Raw genomic sequence first — 21,836 nt, forward strand, 5'->3', positions numbered from 1 at the left:
TTATAAACATTTTCATTTGAATATATCTACTTATTTCATGTCTTGTACTGAGCATATACTCAACGCACTTCACAATGGCAGAATTATTACGAGTTGTGATCTCAAAAGGATATACACATTAAATAAGTCTCTTTCTTATATATACACATACATAAATATACATATACTTATCTACGTGTGTGTATGTTTATTTTTTAAAATTTATACATGGGATATGGGTGTTGCTGGCTAGGCCAGCATTTATTGTCCATCCATAATTGCCCTTGAGAAGGTGGTGGTGAGCTGCCTTCTTGAACCACTGCAGTCCATGTGGTGTAGGTGCACCCACCGTGCTGTTAGGAAAGGAGTTCCAGGATTGTTCACTGTCGCTGGGTCAAGATCCTAGAGTGCAGCGATTCACGAAGGCAGCCCACCATCACCTTCTCAAGGGCAAGTAGGAATGGACAATAAATGCTAGCCTAGCATATATGTATGCTTTTGCAAATAGTGCATGTGGTGGCCTTCATTGATCTAAATAATGAGATTATGATGTTCTCACTGAACTGCTGCACTCTAGGATCTGGAGATGGTCCAGGTGTTTCTTTCTGAAAAGCAATGGTAGTTGTCTTCAACACCTGGGCCATAAGTGGGTGGAATGGTTCCATTGCACTTTGAAAGAACTTGACCAGTTTTCATTGCAGTGACAAGCCTGAAATTTCACTATAAAAAATAAATCTGTAAGGTTCTTTTTGTATATAGAGGGAGTGACCCCCCCGTCACTTGCATTAGCAGCAGTGTCGGACCGAGAAGTGGGTACCTAGGCTGATATATTAGCTGCTGGACTCAGGTAGAAGTAGTGCCAAGGATGATGGCTGGATCTGTGCTGCTTGTTGTCAGCAAACCCTGACTGGAGCCCCTGGATTGCTGACTATAACAGAAGTTGGCATTTATATGGTAGAATGATTCAAAAAGAAAGAAGGACTTCATGTTTCGTGACAGAAATGTTCCAAAATAAAGTCAATGACAAAATACTAAAGTTACAATCCTCCCTCTGTGACCCTTGTAGCACCAGCGCACTCTCAGTATACAGCACTGCCAAGGGGCTACTATAACTATGGGTTTAATGTAGGGTGATGAGACTTGTTAATCACCAGATGCTCAGGAGAGAGAAATGATGGATGATGGAGGAATAAAAGTCAGCTAATTAGTAGGAATTAAAAATCAAAGCCTTTCGCACTGATAGTACATCGCCAATCTTTTTAGAAAATGAAAATTGTTCGCCATTTTCTATATTGAATGTTTAGTAAATAATCATCACCCTACACTCCCCCGCTCTGGACCTGTTGGTAGTGCATTGAGTTTTATTGCTTCTGTTATTATGTACTTTTATTTGCCACATTAATCCTTATGCTTTCTTCATTATTAAATATCGACCCATGCAAACTGATGATTGCTGGTGCTCTAGAAGTCAATGGATGTAATGAATGAATGCACATTGCAGCACTCATTCCCCTTTCCCTCCCGGGTGCATAAATCCCTGCAAAGCAGCGACAACTCTGAAGCCTGTGTTAACGATTCCAGCCATTGCAACCTCTCTTGAATTACACTCTTTCTAATGAGATGCAGTAAAAACAGGAACACATCACTTAAAAATTGATTTCTGCAGAACTTCATCTGAAGTCCCAGTCTTACTGACATGAAAGTCTTCCAGATGGGAGACCATGCAGTGCAATGCGCTCAAACCACCCCATTATTGTTTACAGCAAGTTTTCCTCCTGTGTTGTCATTTACCCTATTATCTGAACATAACCAAATAGAATTAAGTACTGTTGGTACAAACTATGGATGCATAGCACTGTTACTTGGGCTGCTATGCATGGTGTTTGAGGTCAAAAATGGCAACTGCCATGAGTGCAAACACTTCTGGTACAAATTGAGTGGATGCCATATTGGTGAGGCTGATAGAATGCTTACGATGCAAGTCTGCTGGAAGTATGCAGAGTAGGCAGCTCATGTTGTCAATCAGCACTTAACACTGATTTGAAGCCAGCATTTTGGAGATCAATGCTCCAGCTAACACATGCTCAGCAACAGGAAGGGCCCTTCATTCGTACTATTGAAAGGGTGCATCAACAATTTTCAGGTTAGTTGCTGATTGACTTATACCGGCTGCCATTAAAATTGTGCAAGTGTTTTGCATCTTATAGAGCAGTTTAAAGTGACTAATGACTACAGGGAATGGTGTAGCTGCTGCCAAAGGATATGGGCCTTCATGCCTTCTGTACAAATGAATTTATCCCTGACATGGGTGCAGTAGTAGATGTTCCCCTTGGAATACAGCATGACTGGGAGAATGAGCAGAGCTCACACAGAGCAGGACAAGCTGCTGGAAGAGGAAGGTGGAGTCAGGGAGAAGCGCTTTCAGATGAAGCCACAGCAGCCCAGGGTGTTTAAGAAGGAATTCTCCTACTCAAAAATCTCACCCTCACTTAGCACTGCTGCGAGCCTCACACCCACATAACACAGCTTGCGCACGGCCAACTATTCAACAATGATAGCCATACCACATAAACAAATTGTACCGCACTCAATGTCACACTCCCCTCTCTCTGCAGGACAAGACGGAGAATAACTGGAGGCAACAGGACCTATATTGCAGGGGATGGGTAGGGCTGCATGATCCCACTCCCATGGGGAAGACTGTGTTCACTATCTTTGGAATGGCCTTTGTTGTGGCTGTGGCCAGCAGTCAGGCTCAAACCATCAAAAATGATGTTAAGCACATACCTAACTCTCCTTCTCTCACTTTCCTTCATTCCACAATCACATCTGAATTACAAGCTGCAGATGGTATAAAAATGCACCTCTTACTTCCCACCCTGCCCCTCATCACAACTCTGTCACTGGGGTAGCACTGTGTAGGAGCACTAGGATAGGCAAAGACACCTGCAAGACAGATACTAAGAGTTGGTATCTCTATGAAATATGACATGATTTCATTGATGAATTTTGCTTGGAATACAGGCTTGAGGCCTACTTCCATTCCTATGTTCCTAATTTGTGGTGTCCTTAATATTTCAGCAATGTTTATTTACGATAGAATTTTTATCGGTATTACTATGTGATCTTTTTTAACATTGAACATAAATGTAGCAGTAATCAGGGACCATAATATAAGACCATAGACCATAAGACATAGGAGCAGAAATTAGGCCATTCGGCCCATCGAGTCTGCTCCGCCATTCAATCATGGCTGATAGGTTTCTCAACCCCATTCTCCCGCCTTCTCCCCGTAACCTTTGATCCCCTTGCCAATCAAGAACCTATCTATCTAGGTCTTAAATAAACTCAATGACCTGGCCTCCACAGCCTTCTGTGGCAATGAATTCCATAGATTCACCACTCTCTGGCTAAAGAAGTTTCTCCTCATCTCTGTTCTAAAAGGTCTTCCCTTTACTCTGAGGCTGTGCCCTCGGGTCCTAGTCTCTCCTACTAATGGAAACATCTTCCCCACGTCCACTCTATCCAGGCCTTTCAGTATTCTGTAAGTTTCAATCAGATCCCCCCTCATCCTTCTAAACTCCATCGAGTATAGACCCAGAGTCCTCAAACGTTCCTCATATGTTAAGCCTTTCATTCCTGGGATTGTTCTCGTGAACCTCCCCTGGACCCTCTCGAGTGCCTTCCTGAGATACGGGGCCCAAAATTGCTCACAATATTCTAAATGTGGTCTGACCAGAGCCTTATAAAGCCTCAGCAGCACATCCCTACTTTTATATTCTAGTCCTCTTGAAATAAATGCCAACATTGCATTTGCCTTCCTAACTACCGACTCAGCCTGCAAGTTAACCTTAAGAGAATCCTGGACTAGGTCTCCCAAGTCCCTTTGCACTCCAGATTTCTGAATTCTTTCCCCATTTAGAAAATAGTCTATGCCTCTATTCTTCCTACCAAAGTGCATGACCTCACACTTCCCCACATTGTATTCCATCTGCCACTTCTTTGCCCGTTCTCCTAACCTATCCAAATCCTTCTGCAGCCTCCCTGCCTCCTCAATACTACCTATCCCTCCACCAATCTTTGTATCATCTGCAAACTTAGCCAGGATGCCCTCAGTTCCTTCATCTAGATCATTAATGTATAAAGTGAAAAGTTGTGGTCCCAACACTGACCCCTGTGGAACTCCACTAGTCACCGGCCGCCATCCTGAGAAGGACCCCCTTATCCCCACTCTCTGCCTCATGCCAGACAGCCAATCTTCTATCCATGCTAGTACCTTGCCTCTAACGCCATGGGCTCTTATCTTACTGAGCAGCCTCCTGTGCGGCACCTTGTCAAAGGCCTTCTGAAAGTCCAAGTAGATAACATCCATTGGCTCTCCTTTGTCTAACCTACTCATTACCTCCTCAAAGAATTCTAACAGATTTGTCAGGCATGACCTCCCCTTGATGAAACCATGCTTACTTTGCCCTATTTTATCATGCACTTCCAAGTATTCTGAAATCTCATCCTTAATAATGGACTCTAAAATCTTACCAACGACCGAGGTCAGGCTAATCGGCTTGTAATTTCCTATCTTTTGCCTCACTCCCTTCTTAAACAGGGGGGCTACATTAGCAATTTTCCAGTCCTCTGGGACCCTCCCTGACTCCTGTGATTCCTGAAAGATCACCACTAATCCTTCCACTATCTCTTCAGCTGTCTCCTTCAGAACTGGCCCAGGTGATTTATCCACCTTCAGACCTTTCAGTTTTCCTAGCACCTTCTCCTTGGTAATGGCCACCATACTCACCTCTGCCCCCCGACTCTCTTGAACTTTGGGGATGTTACTCGTGTCTTTCACCATGAAGACTGATGCAAAGTACCTATTCAGTTCCTCTGCCATTTCTTTGTTCCCCATCACTACTTCTCCAGCATCATTTTCCAGCGGCCCAATGTCCACTTTTGCCTCTCTCTTACCCTTTATGTATCTAAAAATGTGCTGTTAGTCAGATTTGTCCTTGCACATTTAGGTTTTAAAATTGTTTGCAAGGCAAGTTCTTGAAGGTGTGAGCTGATGATGTTGTAGTGAGCGAAAGAGGGGAACTGGGACCTGAGCTAAAACGGCAAACAACATTCCTTGATTATGCATTCTTGCCTTAGAACCCAGATATCCATTAGAGCATTGAAATAGCTGTGCTCCAGGGAAAATATTGCTTGATTGGCAGCTTTTGCTCTCTGATCTATTCTGTCAATTGCACAAATTTCATTTACACAAGATAAAGATTTTTCAATGCTTACAGTTTCAGCTATCGATACTTTAAAGGGTATTGATGATTTATACTTTTATTGTAGTGAAATGAGTTTGTTTTTAAGAAAGTGAAAAGTTATGGATGAATTACTTTTTTTAAAGTTTCTTTTTCATTATAGTCTATTGTCACTATAGGGTTCATTGGCTTTATACAGATTGTATAGTTGGTGAATGGGCATGGAAGTGCCATAGCTTGGCATGGAGGGTATGAGGGGAAATAGGAGGTGAGTAGAGGGCATAGCTTGGCATAGAGGATATGGGGGCAATGGTATGTGAGTGGAGAGGCATAGCATGGTATGGAGGATATGGGGGGTGCTCAGATTGGGATGGAAAACATGGGTAAGAGCTTTTTAACTTAACTTTCAAAAGGTTCCCTCATCGAGACTATGGCCAGAATTTTCCTGTTGGCGATTTGGGGGTGGGGCCCGCTCGCTGATGGGAAAATGACGCGGGATGATGTCGGGAGGAACCCCCACCATCATCCCGGTCCATTTAAATATTGAGGAAGGTGGGCAGACAGCAAAATCAGCTGTCCACCCGCCGACCTCTCAATCGCCAATTGAGCCCCCTGGGCTCCTGATAATACATGAAACCTCATCCACTGGCGGGATGAGGTTTCATGTCCATTTTAAAAAAGTTTAATAAAGTTTATGTCCTTTTATTAACATGCCCCATCTCGTGTGACATTGTCAAGAAGCAGTGCACTCTTTCGCGCGCATGTGCGAAAGACCGCACTTTGACAGATGGGGAATCCCTCCATCCCCTGCACAGGAAACGCATAGCACTTCCTGTCAGGCAAGCCGCTAGGTGGGCCTTAATTGGCCCGCCCACTCAAAATGGCGGTGGGCCTCGTTTCGGCGGCAGAGTTCGGCTGCCCGTCCACCGCCGAGCCAGTGAGGCCTGCCCGCCCATCAAGGTGAGAATTCTGGCCTATGTTTCACAACATCCCTGAGGCACTGTGAATCATGAGTCCTGTAAAAGCCCAACTTCATGAAAACTGTGGAGAATTATGACATGCCTATCCCCACAATGGAGCCAGCCAGGTCGGGAGTGCAGGGTATGGGCTCACAATCTATACTGGTGACAATTAGAGGCATCCGAGAATGGGGTTGGAAATCTTGGAACCGAGTCCCATTTTCACGCCTCAACAGAGTGTCCCAGGCTCCATGAAAATCCAACTCTATAATTCAACTTAATTCCCTTTTGAACTTTGGCAATTAATCTACATCCACTGCATGATCCAAGAATCTATTTCAAAGATTATTATTCTCCTGAGAAAAGAAAAACCTCCTCATATTTAACTTGGTTCTTTGCTCATGTAACTTGTACAGTCTTCCTATTATTCTCCCAAGCTTGTCTATTTAAAGTATTCTGTTCACATGTGTGCAGTCTAGTCTTTGAATCATTGTAAATACTTCGATCAAGACCCTCTAAAATCTAGGTTTTTAAAGGAGTACAGAGTCTATTATGAAAGCTAAGAGTTTTTAAACTAAAAGTGAACCTATTGGCCTTTCGGTGAAGCCTTTCCAGGCCTTTATACCTCCAAATATATGAGGAGATCAGAACTGGACACAGCTTTCCAAAAGGGACTCAGCTAAGGTCTTTTACAGAGACATTATGGTGTTTTGTTTCATATTGTTTTGTCATAGCTATACATGATAATACCCTAAACAAAAACAGAATTACCTGGAAAAACTCAGCAGGTCTGGCAGCATCGGCGGAGAAGAAAAGAGTTGACGTTTCGAGTCCTCATGACCCTTCTGCTGAAGGGTCATGAGGACTCGAAACGTCAACTCTTTTCTTCTCCGCCGATGCTGCCAGACCTGCTGAGTTTTTTCCAGGTAATTTTGTTTCTGTTTTGGATTTCCAGCATCCGCAGTAGTTTTTTGTATTTATCTCATGATAATACCCTGTCTGCTATTGTGATAGCCTCATCACACTGCTCATAGACTTATAGGCCAGGATTTCACCCGTGCACTCTCGGCTCAGGGAATCCTCCCCACCCCGCCTGGACAGGGAGCGCATAGCGCTTCCTCCCGGACATCATGCTGCGTGGGCCTTAATTGGCCCGCCCACGTAAAATGGTGGCGCGCCCCCAATCAGGGGCATCGATCGGAGGCCGCCTCCATGCTCTCGCTCCTAAACATCCCCCCCAGAAAGGGGGAAAATTCTGCCCATAGATACTTGGGGGAGAATTTTCTCCCCATCGTGTGGGCTGGGTGGGAGAGGGCGTAGGCGGGCATGCAGCTGATCGCCGCCCGTGATCAGCTGCGCACTGCCATTTTACGTGGGCGGGCCAATTAAGGCCCGCCCAGCGTGACGTGCACCTGGAAGAGCTGAGCGAAAGAGCGCAGAAATCTCCCTGACGCACGGAGCTGCCTCAGGGAGATTTATTTCATTGTGAAAACCTGAAAAAAATGATTTGAAAAAATTAATCGGACATGTCCCCATTTGACAGCCTCACATGAGCTGGGACATGCCTATGAATTTTATTGAAAATTTTAATTAAAGTTATAAAACCTTCATCAAATCTCATCCCGCCTGTGGATGAGGTTCCGTGAAAAATGCGAAGGCCGCCTGGGCTCTTTGCCTGCCCGCCAACCTTAAGGTTGGACAGGCAGTCCTGAGAAGCAGTTTAAGTAGTTAACTACTGGCCTTAACAGGCCTTTGACAGTTCGGTGTGCATGCAGCCAACTTCGCTGTGTGACTGCCAAACTGAGGATCGGAATAATGCGCGGCGACGTTGGGACACATACCCAATGTCACCACCGTCATTTTATGTGTCGGCGAGCGGGGTCTGTCCCCGCATGCTGGCCAAAAGATTCAAGCCTTGAGCACTATAACTCTTTCCCTTTCAATAGACTTTAAGTCAAAGCCCAACATTGCATGCATATGCTTGGCTTTAGCACACAAACATGCATTGCACTACATTCATCAATATGAAGTGTCATCAACTAGGTGCAGACCCATTCCCCATCTTATAGAGATCAGTTGTAATCTTTTCTTGTCCTCAAGAGGGTTCTAACACCAGCAAAGACCTTCATGCCATTGCCAAATTTGCAAACAACCTCCACCCAGATCATTGATGTTATATCAATAAGTAATGGCCCTAACAGTGATCCCTGTGGGATTTCATTAGTAACCAGACCCCTGCTGTGCCAGCACCTCAGCAAGTCAGAGGAGGATGCACAGGAGGTGGTCAGAGCTGCAAATGATTTGAAGGTTTGTAACTCTGCAAAAAAAATGACAGTGATGTCTTCCCGGGTTAGGAGCTCACCGGAGACTGATGTCTCCGACGGCGTTAAGACTATAGTGCCGTGCCAGCTGCTCCCCTGAGAATGTTGGCGCCACCATTGCGTTTCTGCCAATCCTGCTGCATGCTGCTTGGCAGCACCCAACACGGAGAAGGCTGCCAGCCCTTTGGGCCACACAGTGTCAACCCCCCATCCCTAATTGGATGGCGAACGTGGAGACAGCCTGCCAATTGCCCATCTCCCATAAGCTTTTACCAGAGTGCACAGTGCCAAAACGCACCGGGTCAGGACCCACAAATGACCCCAATGGCTGCATATGTTTCAAGTACGAAAGATTCTAGCCATTATTTCTGTTCGAATTTTCTCAACATTATGCCAATAGTGTACCTGTGCACTTAATGGGTCCAAGGCCTCAGCTATCATAGCAGTAAGGAAGTTCATGAACAGATTAAATATTTGTGCACTCGTGTAATTTCAGAGCCAAAGTAGCCTACTAAGAAGAGGTGCAGAGAATATTAATTGGAAGATTTCTCAGAATTTCATTGGTGTGCGTCGGGGGTATGTGTTAAGTTCTTTATATCTGCTTCACAATGTGTCAAGGCCAACTGTGTCCTGCCACAGATTTTCCTGCAATTGGTTGCAAACATTTTTCTCTTCCCTTTGTCCACCTGAGGAGTTAACATTACTAGGGTGAGGAAAGCAGTGCTTGAGATGGCACTGTGGAACAGATAAGGTGAGCATTGATGGACTTTACTTGCCCTTTTTTTAATGTTCATTTACGATTAAATGTGCTGGAGTATAGAAACACAAACATTAAAATAGCAGAGGAACTAATTCAAAATTTATTTGGACCTTTTACCTATAAAACCTCCTTCCACAGCATACTGCTCATGTGTAGATCACATATTATGCTTTACAATAGGCTAAGATACATTTCGGAGATTCTCCAATATAACACAAGCTCTGATATCATTCATAGTTCATTAAGTGCAGCTCTGTTTAGTTAGTAATACTCATTCATTAGAACCACAGTGGAGAGGACACTTCACAATCGCTGGAGGTGATGGCAGGGACAGAGAGAGCCGATGGCGCCAGCAGCCGGAGGACTGCAGGGGACCAGGTACATGCTGAGTCCGGCAGTGATGATGTGCCACTGGAGACGTCACCAATGCAGCAGCTGCAGCACAAGCGGCAGGAATCGCGGGAGCATCTGGCAGGGTTGCATGAGGGTGTACTTCAGTTGGTCTCTGTGGTGGAGGAGTCCAGGCAGAGTGTCAGTGAAGGTATAAACCTCAGGACAGAGCTTCAGGCTTCCTCCTTTGAAATCATCTGATTGGGTTACGCTCTGACCTGCAAGCCCTCACAGCACTAATGGCCACAGGTGGTCATTCCCAATGTGGGAGATGTTCTGGCCACCAAGTGTCACCGCTTGGTGCCCATGCATCTGCGGTGAGCAGGGAGATCCAATGTGACCTCACGTCAGCGCAGCAGCTGCCTGTCATCGCTGCGAGCTCCTCTCAGGGCGCTCCGGATGAGGGCAGCAGCTCCTCCGCCCCTCTGCCAGTGACCGTTGCATCTGTTGAGGCTGCGACAACTGGGGAGGTGCCAGTTCTGGAACTGGCCACTCCCTCCCAGGCGGGACCATCATAGGCTCCAAGGGCCAGAGGACGCCCGCCAAGGTCATTGACGCCAACAGGACAGCAGAGTCAGCAGGCTGTCTCACAAGCCACTCCGAGCGATGTGGCGGCACCTAGACGTAGCACCCGCAAACGTAAGCATAAGGCACATTAGGCACTCCACGGGTATGTCACTGGTGCTTTTGTGTTGGCCTGAGATTAGGGAACAAATAGTTACGTATGTGTTTGATGTTGGACTGAATAAAGTCCAGTTTTCTGACCATGGCTGAGGGTGTTTCCTTTGTGATGCATTTGTATGTTTTACAGACATCTCATGAGTGTTTGAGTGGACATTGATGTTTCTGTACTAAGCCCTTAGTTGCAGCTGATGAGGTGGAAGATGCACCACCTAAGTGCCACGTGTGAAAGTTCCAGGCAATGCTTGTCCTGCTGATCTATGTGTGTGGAGATAGCTGAAGGTTCGCTGGATTAAACTGTCCCGGGTGTCCCTGCCTCCTTGGTGTAGTAGCGGGTCGGCATGCTGCCCCTCATCATTGCCCTGTGCTTCCTCATCCTCTGAGGCACTGCTGGATTCATCATGTGCAGCCTCATCCAGGGCGTCAAGGTCTTCATCGTCAACTGCATCCCCCCTTTCCAGCGCAAGATTGTGCAGAACGCAGCAGACTGCCACTATCACAGAGACACGATCTGGGGGGGTACTGGAGTGCAACGGAAGTGCATCTTGAGAAGACCGATGGCTCTCTCCACCACAGTCCTTGTGGTGCCGTGTCTCCTATTGTACCACTGCTCAGCTTCTGTTCTTGGATGGCGGAGAGGCATCATGAGCCACCTTCTGAGGGAATAGCCCTTGTCACCCAGCAGCCATCCATCCAGCCGGGCTGGAGCACTGAAGAGCCCCGGCACCTGGGAGTGTCTGAGGATGTAGGCATTGTGGGAGCTGCCTGGGTACCTTGCACAGACTTGTAGAATTAACATCTGTGGTCACACACTATCTGCACATTCATGGAGTGGAAGCCCTTCCTGCTGACAAAGGCACCGGGCTCACCTGCTGGTGCCTTGATGGCCACATGTGTACAGTCTATAGCACCCTGGATGCAGGGGAAGCCAGCAATGGCTGTGAAGCCTCTGGCTCACTGTGTCTGGCTTTCCTGGTCACAGCGGAAGTGGATGAAGGTCAATGCCCATCTGAACAGAGCATCTGTAACCTGCTTGACACAAGTGTGGACAGCTGACTGGGAGACACCGCAAAGATCACCCACCGAGCCCTGGAAGGAGCCAGAGGCATATACGTGGAGGGCAACTGTGAGCTTCAGAGCCACTGGCATGGATGTCCGCCCACACAGTTAGGGGAGATCTCAGGGCCAATCATCTGAGAGATGTAGTTGACTGTCTCCCTTGAGAGTCGCAGCCTCCTTCGGCACTGCACCTCAGTCATATTGAGGTAGCTGCTTCGCCGCCTGTATACCCTGGCAGCAGGATAGTGGCATCTTCTGCGGCCCCTTCCACCTTGGACAACTTCTTGACCCTGCACCCCTTGTGCCTGCGCCTGCCCTCCCAAAGGTGGCTTCCCTGGAGGCTGATTTTCCACACCCAGCCTCCTCCTTATTCTATCCCTCCCTTCCTCCTCAGAGGAGCTGCCTCCAGTGGAGATGTCAGAACCCATATCCCCAGGCTAAATGGAGGCCTCTGGAAAGCTGCAGGCCCGAGAAAGATTACTGTCTGCAGACTGGTGAGCTGAAGCTTCAAAGTACAGAGAAAGCTCTTGGAAATCGATCTGAACTGCTACCGATCACACAGGCAATTTTAAAACACTTTCTGCATTAAATACTTCGGGAAAAACATGAACATCCCCTCTGAGCCCACATATCCCGCCAGTGCATGAGTTTTGTTAAAAAATCACTTACCTGCCTGCCCGTTGGGCCCATGCACCGAGCCGAAGTTCGCACGGGCCCCTCAAAATCCACGTCGATTGGCAACTTAATGGCCTTAACAAGGCCTTTAATTAATGGCGGGCGCGTGTCGTGCTGCATAGCGCGCCCGCCGACCTAAATATCGCGATGCCACACGCTGACATCAGGACATTTTAGGCGCTGACATGGGGGCTCCGCCACCTGTGCGACAGCCAAAAAATTCTGCCCGAGGTTTCCAAAAAAATGCAAAGGCCGCTTGGCCTTTTCGCCTGCCCGCCAACCGTCAGGTTGGACGGGCAGCAAAAAATTTAGGTTAATTTAAAATTAACTTCAGGTTAATTGATTATTTAATGGCCTTAACAGGCCTTTTAATTGTCGGCAGGCGTGCTGCCCGCTCTGGTGCACGCCCACTGACCAAACTAGCGCGTGACTGAGCGATGACATCGATGCGCTCAGCTGAGGTCAACGCGCGTCATTTCACACTCGAGCGGGTCAGGCACGCACCCGCCCACCGAGCGGAAATTTCTGCCCCGTGTCTTTTTCTGGCAAGAAAATAAGTAGCAATAAGTAGTTCCCTCAAGGGAAACAATAGTGGTGATCCAGTAGTTTATTCAAAATGCTCCAGATTTATCAACACTGGTCCCTAAGACTTGTTGCATTGCTGCTGATGTTAACAACATTCATTTGACTGGGAGATACTAAAAAATACCTTAGCCCACCGTGTTCAGCAGATGAAACCATAATGGAAGTCCCATTGCAACAACTTGAATATGTACAGCAGCTTTAACCTTGGAAAATGACCCAAGGCATCTGAAAGGAGTGTTATCAGACAGGATTTGGCATCAAGCCACATAATGAGATATTAAGATAGGTGATGAAAAGATTGGTCAAAGACTTAGGTTTTAAGGAACATCTTAAAGGAGAGAGTGTGATAGAGCAATGAAGAGGTTTAGGTAGGGATTTCTATAGCTTGGAGCTGAACCTGCCAAAGGCAAGCTGCCAGTGTTGGGGTGAAGGAAGGACGATGAGCAAGAGGCCAGAATTGGAGAAGTGTAGAGATCTCGGAAGGTTGTCGGACTGGAAGAGGTTACAAAGATGGGGAGGGGCAAGACCATGGAAGGATTTGAAAACAAGGATAATAATGTTAAAACTGAGGCATTGATGGGCCAGGAGCCAATGTAGGTTAGCATGCACAGGGGAAAAGGTTGAAGAGGACTTAGTGCGAGTTAGGATACAGGCAGCACAGATTTGGATGATTACGTTTACAGAGGGTGCGTAACACTGTACATGTCGCTACTGCCAGCCTGCAGGACCTAACAGGTTCCCAGGGTGGACCTCATTGACTCCATAAGGTTTAGGGGATGAAGCTGATCATCTGTGGCTCCCTATAGGTGTATGGCCAGGAGATCCATATGGATTGAATGGCTTGTAGTGAGTTAATGTGTTAGTGGTACTATCCTTCATGAGATTTTATTTTCTGCCAGTAATTTTATTTTCTTTGTATGCTGTTTAGAATTGAAAAGTTACATATGGAAAATATCCCATTGTCCCTGCACTAATGCCATTTACTAACTTTGGTTGAAATATAATTTTCAGAATTACTTGATAAAGTGTAAATAAAAATATAATGGTACAATAAGGCAACAGCAGAAGGTAAATTCAGCCACGCTGATCCTTATTGATGTTATCATCTGCTGCCGAAATGAGTTTATTTGGTGCCAGGTTTGATAGAATAGGAAATAGTAATGAGTATGTTAGCACAGACAGTGGCAATTAATCATCTTGGATATTTCAGCCCTGCTGAACATAAATCATACCTAATGCCCTCTTTAAATCGCCCAGTAGGTCTCAGCCTGGAATTAGCAGTTTGCCAGTTAGTTAATGCTCAGTACTCAAACTAAACCTGAGGTAAATAATTCTTTAAATGGAAGTTATAATCAATGAACTTATCCTCTGTATCTTTTGATGGGAATGAAAGCAGTGCTAGCTAGCAAACATCTTATTGGTATTTATGAATATTGTTAATCCAATTCCATTCAAGTAAAATTAAAACGTACTTCAATAGCATCGTTTTTGTAAACCTCAGTGGGTCACTATTCAATGCACAGAAAGCTCAGCGGTGTCTGGTACAGAATTGTTGGTTGCATTCTCCCCGCAGACTGTATGATCGTTTTCAAACACCTGGGGCAGGATTTTACCATCGGCAAGCAGGGGACGGGGCCTGCTCACCGACGCATAAAATGACACGGGATGATGTCGGGCAGAACCCCTGACGTCACCCCGCCCCATTTAAATTTTCAGGAAGGCGGGGTCGCAGCAAAATTAGCTGCGGGCCCGCCGACCTGTCAATGGCCAATTGAGGCCATTGACAGAACCAATTAACCAATTAAAGGGCCTGCCCGTCCAACCTTAAGGTTGGCAGGTCGGCTGGGAGCCCTGGCAGCAACGAGAAAAAACATGAAACCTCATCCAGCGGCTGGATGAGGTTTCATGTAGGGTTTTAAAAAGTTTAATAAAGTTGTTCTGTAAATTATGAACATGTCCCAACTCATGTGACATTGTCACATGAGGGGATATGTAAGGGGTTTTTTTTTTTCTCTATTTTTAATATTTTTAAAAGTCGAGGCGATCTCCCTGAGGCTGCACTTAGCCTCAGGGAGATGTGCGCTCTTTCATGCACATGCGCGAAAGAGCACACTCTCAATTTTAGGGAATCCCCCCCCTGCATAGCACTTCCCAGCAGATGTCACGTAAAATGGCGGTGCGGCCCGCTGGCGATCGGCTCTGCGCCCGCCCGCGATTGAGTCAAGCCCGCCCGCCCGACAAACAGAAAATTCTGCCCCTGCATCAGTGGTGCAGTTGTGTAGTGTGGGACTGAGCCATTCCGATGAGGAAAGGTCCAGGTTTGGTCCTGTGTGAAGTCAACTTACCTGAGATGGGGCAGAAGTAGTTGTTCCACAGTTAGCATCAGAGCCAGATTGCTAGCGGGAGGTCAAATCAGCCATGCATTGTACAGTTGATATTGGGTCAAAACAGTGTGGCGTCCTTAGGTCACAATTGCACCTGGTCAACAAGCAGAGAAGGAAACTCATTTACGGAAAAGAAAAATGTTAAAAACAAACATTTATGATTATGAACAGGAAACAAGTATTTTTGTATTTTTATTGAAACAAGTGGGAAATGGATTCTCGTCAGCATTAGCATAATTATAAGAGGAACCCACCAGCAGACTGGTCTGTTGCAGGGACTGAGCTGACCATTTTGTTACAAAATGCCACAGATAGTCACCCTTCAATTAAAAATTATATCCTGAATTACCCACATAAAGGAGCAATAATTAGGAAAATTAGGAAGGCAAATGGAATGTTTGCCTTTATTGTAAAGGGGGATGAAGTATAAAAATAGGGTAGTTTTGTTACAACTAGGCATTGGTGAGATCGCACCTAGAGTACTGTGTACAGTTTTGGTCTCCTCATTTAATAGGGATATACTTGAATTGGAGGCAGTTCAGAGAAGGCTCACTTGGTTGATTCCTGGAATGAAGGTGCTGTCTTATGGGGAAAGGTTGAGTAGGTTGGGCCTAAGCCCATTGGAGTTTAGAAGAGTGAGAGGTGATCTTATTGAAACATAAAATTCTGAGGGGTCTTGACAGGGTAGATGCTGAGAGGATGCTTTCCCTCATGGGAGAATCTAGAGCCAGGGGCCACAGTTTCAAAATAAGGGGTCACCCATTTAAGATGGAGATGAGGAGGAATTTCTTCTCTCAGAGGGTTGTTAGTGTTTGGAATTCTTTATTCCAGAGAGCAGTGGAAACTGGATACTGGATCATTGAATGTATTCAAGACAAAGAGAGACAGATTTTTAATCTACAATGGAGTCAGGATTATCAGGGTGTGGGTGGGGAAGGCAGAAAAGTGAATTTAAGGCCAAAATCGGATCAACCCTGATTTTTTTGAATGTTGGAGCAGGCTTGAAGGACCGAATGGCCGACTCCTGCTCCTTTTTCTTATTGTCTTATGTTCTCACAGCTTCATGAAACCATTTCCAATAAATTTCAAGGAATTATTGCCCTCATTGTTGAAATAGCAGCTCAGGTGCTTTCTTTGGCACTAACTGAGTTTGTTAGTCGCCACATTATGCCTTTAACAGAAAGTCCCAAAAAGCATCACAAATAGGCTGAATAAAAAGACCAAGGGCAGGATTTTGAGATTGTCGGGCAGGGGGAGGTGCAGTGGGCAGGCCTGGGAGCGGCTGGAAAACAGTCCATCACCGCGATCAGGCCCAGACTGTGATTTCATGCTGGCAGGCCAATTAAGGCCTGCCCAGCGTGAAACGTGGGTCCACACTGGCTGGGAAGGGCTGAGCCTGTCGGCCTCGGGGTCCAATGCCAACCTGGCGTTCGGTATAAAAACGCCCCAGGGTGCCCATGGAAGGCTGCCGTGGAAGGACGTGTGTTCAGTGTTCCCAATGGAGTCGGGTGAGGCTGGACACGGCAGGTGGGAGGGCAGGTCAGGTGGGCACTCGGCCACCCGCTTTTCTGACGAGTGCCTCGCTGTCCTCCTATAGTGGTTGCCAGGAGGGACACCCTCGTCCCCAGGGATGGGAGGAGGAGGCCACCGCACCTCACCAAGAGAGCATGGGAGGAGGTGGCAGCCATGGTGAGCAGCCATGACATGGTGTGGCACACATGGGTGCCATGCTGGAAGCGCTTCAATGACCTGCTGTGCTCAGGAAGGGTGAGTATCATATTGGCATGGGTCAGTGCGCCGAAGTATTAAGGTGTGGCCGTCCCGCTACGAATCTCAGTCGTGTTAGAGCCTGAGTGCCAACTGTCAGTGACGCTGGAGCTGGCCAAGGAGGTGAGCCCTGGCTGCTTGGACTGAGTGCCTTGCACCTCAAGGGCCATGACTTGGCTCTGCCCTGCAAGGTGCTCCTCAGCTGGGGTTGGCCAAGCTGCAATGGCGCTGCAGGTAGAGTGTGGACTAATCAATGCTCCTCTGTTGTTTCAGGAGAAGACAAGCCATATCCAGGCAGAGAGTGCACATACAGGCAGAGGGCAATCCAACCTGCTGCTGCTCTCCCGGTTCAAACAGGACACCCTGGAGCTTGAGAGCCGGCACACTCCATATGCAACCGGACATGGAGAGGTGTGGGTGCCAGACAAAGGTAAGAGTGCAGTGCACAGACGTGAGAGTTTCGGATTGTGCAACCATTCTAGTGTAGACTCTTCGTTGATGTGAACCTTGAACCTGGAGTCCCCATTGATCATTGAAAGACGATGGCACTATGATCCAGATCTCCATGGTCTCACCAGGGTACCTGGCAAGCACAGTGACAGTGTGATGACTTTAACTAATGACATGTCCTTGTTCACCCTTTTAGGTTCGCCAGCAGGCGTTCACTCTGCGGACCCCGAAAGGCCACACCTGACACCAGAGGACCACCGAGCTTCTGTTGCACCTGCATCACACCTGCTCTGTAAAACAGGCACCAATGCAGTTTCCAGCACCTCAGAGGGCATTAGATCAGCAGCTAGTATCTCGGTGCACATTGGTGAGGGCACTTCACATGTGCTTGAGGTGCAGGCGGAGGCAGAGAGTGCCTAGGGCGCCGGGAGGCGGAGGGCTGCTGGGGATCAGGACGATGATCAACTGAAGACTGATGATGAGCCTTTGGAATCATCCAATAGGCGGCAGATGCTGGATGTCCAGCAAGATGTGCGGGAGGATCTGGCAGATATCCATATGCATGCCTTGGTCTCCTTTATATAGGAGTCCCATGCAGAGCATCAGCACTGTGTTGATCCTCATGGCCGAGTGCACTGCCTCCTCCATGAACAGAGGGGTGACTCTCATAGGGAGGCAGCTCCAGGGACAACTGGGGTTGTGCTCGGAACTTCCACCCCTCAAAGAGGCAATGACCTCAAGTGGTCAGTGTCCGTGTGAGAGATGGATGAGGCACCCAGTATCTCAGCTAGGTGCCCATCCATCAATGGTGAGCAGAGAGGTCCAGAGCGACCTCATGTTGGCGCACAAGCTACTTGTTGTCTCTACGGGCTCCTCTCAGGGCACTCTGGATGTGGGCAGCAGCTTCTCCGCCCCTCCGCCAGTGACCGTGGCATATGATGAGGCTGCGATGACTGGGGAGATGCCAGTCGTGGTCCTGGCTGCTCCCTCCCAGGCGGGGCCAGCACAGGCTCTACTGGCCAGAGGATGACCACCAAGGTCCTCAAGGCCAACAGGTCAGTGGAGTGAGCAGGCTGTCTCCAATGATGCTGCCCGCGAAGGGGGAGCACCTAGACGTAGCACTCACAAGCAAAAGTTAAAGGCTACATGAGCACAAGAGAGACAGGTCACGGGTGATTTTATGGTCACGGGTGATTTTATGGTCATTTATGTTTCCACTATCTATACTGGTCTGGGAATGAAGACCAGAGAAGTTTATGTAAATAGTTTGGAATTGTCAAAATGAGATCAATTTTGCTTTTGTCGTCATGGCCCGAGTATGTTTCACCTTTTTAATTTCTCGGTACAGGGTACGCCAGTATGTAGTGCTGGACGTAAGTGGCTCTGAACATTATTGCACAGGCACTGAGTGTTCTTTGTGTTGAAATGAAAGGGCCCTTTCAGACATCCGGGATGGAGGCGGGAGCCCTGGCATGCAGTTGAAGCTGATCTTTGGCAGCCTAGTTGAAGGAGCATTGGATCAAGGCATTCCTGGCGTCCCTGCCTCCCTGCTCCATGCCCTCAGCATTCTTCTCACCGTGCTCATCTTCTGACTCACTACTGGACTCATCACTTGTGGGCTGTGCAGCTGCACCAAGATCCTCTTCCTCCAGTGCGTCCCCCCCTTGCCAGTGCCAGATTGTGAAGAGTGCAGCATGCAACCACTATCAGTGACACCTACTCTGGGGGCTATTTTAGTGCACCCCTTGAACAGTCCAGGCCTCGGAAGCGCATCTTGAGAAGACCTATGGTCCTCTCTACCTCCACCCTTGTGGAGGCATGACTCATGTTGTAATACTTCTCTGCCTCTGTTCTTGGATGGTGGAGAGGCGTCATGAGCCATCTCTTCAACAGAAAGTCCTTGTCACCCAGCAGCCATCCATCTGGTCAGTCTGGAGCACTGAAGAGCCTCAGCACCTGGGAGTGTCTGAGGATGTAGGCGTCATGGGAGCTGCCAGGATACCTTGCACGGACTTGCAGAATCTGTGCACACTATCTGCACGTTCATGGAGTGGAAGCCCTTCCTGTTGATGAAGGCACCGGGCTGACCCGCTGGCGCCTTGATGCCTTGATGTGTGCAGTCGATTGCACCCTGGATGCAGGGGAACCCAGCAATCGCTGCAAAGCCTCTGGCTCACTCAGCCTGGCTGCCCTCATCCATACAGTAAAGAATAAAAGTCAGTGCCCACTTGAACAGAGCTTCTGTCACCAGCTTGACCCAACTGTGGACAGCTGATTTGGAGACTCTGCACAGATCCCCCACTGACCCCTGGAAAGAGCCGGAGTCATAGAGTTTGAGGGCTGCTGTGCCCTTCAGAGCCACTGGCATGAGGTGTCCATCCACACAGTCGGAGCTGACCTCAGACTCAATCATCTGGCAAATGGAGGTCACGGTTTCCCTGAGAGATGGAGCCTCCTTCGGCACTGCACGTCAGACATATTAAGGTAGCTGCATCGCTGACTGTAAACCCTGGCAGCAAGATAGTTGCATCTTCTGCAGCCCCTTCCACCTTAGACTTCCTGCTGGCCCTGCGCCCTTTGTGCCTGTGTTTCTCCTCCCACAGGTCCCTCCCCCGGAAGCTGCATTGGGACTCCTGGCCTCCTCTCCCTTCTGCCCCTCTCTTCCTCCTCAGTGGAGGTGCCTCCAGCGAAGACCATAATCCCCATTACCAGGTTAAGGGAAGGCTGTCTGATACCTGGAAGGGTCCACACAGTCTGAATTCTCTGAAGGCTTTGCAGACACCAATGAGTCCTGAACTAAAGCCTGAAAATGCTAAGAATGAAGCCCTGTACAGAGGTCAGGCTGCCAAGTACCAATAAGCTACCAACAGCAAACTATCTCCAAAACTCCTCACTACTCACACTGGCAATGCTGCTGACCCTTTTTATCCTGGCCTTGGATGACGTTTGTGAAAATGGCCACCTACCCGTTTTGCCCGTGCGACGAGCTGGAAATCGCACTGGCATCGAAAAATCACAGTCAATTGGACTCTTAAGGGCCTTAAGTGGCCGCTTAATTAATGGCAGGTGCCACTCTGGTACTCGCTCGCGCGCGCCCGCCCGCCAAGTGAAATATCACGCGAATGCGCGATGACGTCAGGATGCTCGCCTGACACTATTTTACTCCCAATCGGGTCGGGTGTGCTCCAGCTCACAGGATGTAAAATTCTGCCCCAAGTCAGAAAGAAAAGGGTTGATTTTATGTTTGGATGACAATGTAAAATGGGCGATATTGTCCTATTGATTCTCAATGCTGTTGACTTCAAAGCTTCTGAACAATTTTCAAAGTAACCAATTCTGCTTCTCTCATGGCGAAACACCATCAATATGTATTGAGTTCCAAAAGTTGAAAAGAAAACAAGGTCTCTCCTCACTCTTACTGTTGACTATTGGTTCTATCAGCCACAGAACATCATGCAGGAGAATTTTCTGCCATGCATCAGAAAATCGCCATTCTTAAGGTGAAGGGAAAAGGGGGGAGAGACACTTTATAGCAGGTGACCACCCCCGTACTGCCCAGAATTTCTTGGGAATTTGTTTAGCGATGGAAATGGGCAGGTTCAGCATAGTTATTCTAATGAGGTGGGAGGATATATTTCTCATTTTTTTCCCACCCGGTTTCCTGGAGATTTTCACATTGATCAAGCCTGTGTAGGGGCATCTGAATCGCGCAACTGCCTTCCCCTGGATTCTCACAAACACTCAGCCTGTCTGTGTGTTTGGGAGCTGTGGGGAGGGTACAAAGCTAGGCTGAAAAGATTATCCAATTTCTCAGTTTCAGAGAAGAATCAACAGGACAACATTAACCATTTTACAATGTCTCCCTTCAAGTAGTGCCAGCAGCTGCCACAAGGCCCTGACAGGCCCAGATTACATCTGCAGGCCCAATGCCTGCTCTGATCAACACTAATAAATGTTGTTGAGGGAATCATTAAACAAGAATTAGGCCCCTCATTAACATATACAAAGGGCCCAACTGCCCAGAATCTGGGAAGTATCTTATATGGTGCTGGATGTATTTCAGGACATCCATTTTTGCCACATTTTCCACTTAGAGAATGGACACCAGTGAGGAGCAATTTCTAGCCAACTGACTCAATACGCTTTGAAATCATTAGCAAAGCACCATGTCAAAATCTTTCCAATGTTAAGAAGAGCACTATGACTAGGTTCATAACTCCGAAATGTCAAACTATACGGAAAATATATAGTACTAAAAATTGGTCCATGGCGTTTTTTGCGCATAGGGTCATAAATTGTGACCTGCCTGTTCCTGTTGAGGCTTCCATGAATGTAACATGGAGTTGGAGGTTGCCCAAACTGCTGACTACCTCTGAACTTAGAAGGGAGCCAGTTGGCTGATGGCCTGTGTTGCAGCCAGCCTTCTGTTCTTTAAGTCAGTCTGTCCCACTTAAAGAGAAGCCACACTGAATTACTTAAGACTGATTAGCATTGAATAAAATGGAACATCAGGGCACAGAGAGACTCCCAAAGTCACAGGCGCGATGCTGCAGACCTCACCAGTGGAGGTGGATATGAAA

Source organism: Cetorhinus maximus, chromosome 6, assembly GCF_964194155.1.
Source record: "Cetorhinus maximus chromosome 6, sCetMax3.hap1.1, whole genome shotgun sequence".
NCBI classification, from domain to species: Eukaryota; Metazoa; Chordata; class Chondrichthyes; order Lamniformes; family Cetorhinidae; genus Cetorhinus; species Cetorhinus maximus.